This window comes from Capra hircus, chromosome 6 (genome assembly GCF_001704415.2).
Source record: "Capra hircus breed San Clemente chromosome 6, ASM170441v1, whole genome shotgun sequence".
NCBI lineage: Eukaryota > Metazoa > Chordata > Mammalia > Artiodactyla > Bovidae > Capra > Capra hircus.
Genome location: NC_030813.1, coordinates 108,786,001 through 108,786,992, shown reverse-complemented (window position 1 = coordinate 108,786,992; position 992 = coordinate 108,786,001). Strand labels below are relative to the sequence as shown.

General features: G+C 41.3%; 1 non-coding gene across 1 annotated transcript; it reads left to right on the top strand.

Moving 5' to 3' along the window:
* On the top strand, positions 424–495 carry TRNAS-GGA. The gene has a single exon. It is a non-coding gene; the product is annotated as a tRNA-Ser (tRNA).

Here is a 992-nt window from a genome sequence, read left to right as displayed (position 1 = left end):
TACAAGTTTATTTGAAAAACTCCATTCATGTAGTGGTTCTAACTCTGTCAGATTCTAGATCTTAAGTATCAGCCAAATAGTCTCCTCCTAACTATCTATTGCTACTGTCCTAGTTCAGAGCCTTATCATCTCTTGCCTAGAATATACCAAAGCCCTCTCAATTGATCTGCCAGCCTGTGATACTGTTCCTTTTCCCTCTATTCTCCCATGGTCAAGGTGTTAATTTGCACATTTTATTATGTCAAAATAGCATAAATTCTATAAGTAGCATGTAGGTACTCAATATGAATTGAGCAAATTTTATTTAGGTCTACTCATAGGAATTTAAAATATTTTTGTTACTGTAAAAGGGATCTTTTTCTATTACACCTTATAATCTATTATTTTAGACATATAGGAAAAACTATGGTAAGATATGGGGCTTCGCTGGTGGCTCAGAGGTTAAAGCGTCCGCCTGGAATGCGGGAGACCCGGGTTCGATCCCTGGCTTGGGAAGATCCCCTGGAGGAGGAAATGGCGACCCACTCTAGTACTCTTGCTTGGAGAATCCCATGGAGGGAGGAGCCTGGTAGGCTACAGTCCATGGGGTCGCAAAGAGTCGGACATGACTGAGCGACTTTACTTACTTACTTACTATGTTAAGATATATATTTGTTAGCTGTCACATTACTGAGCTATCTTATTAGTTCAAAAGATTTTCATTTAAGTTTTTCACTTTTTTCTAGGAATACAACTATGGGCTTCCCAGGTGGTAAAGAATCTACCTGCCATTGCACAAGACACAAAAGACTTGGGTTCAGTCTCTGGATCGGGAAGAGGCCTTGGATGAGGAAATGGCAACCCACCCCAGTATTCTTGCTTGGACTGGATCAAATCCCATGCACTGGACAGAGGAGCCTGGTGGGCTACAGTCCATAGCTTCTCAAAGAGCTGGGCATCACTGAGCACTCATGCAAACACACACACACAGAACTCTCCAAATAAATAAAACT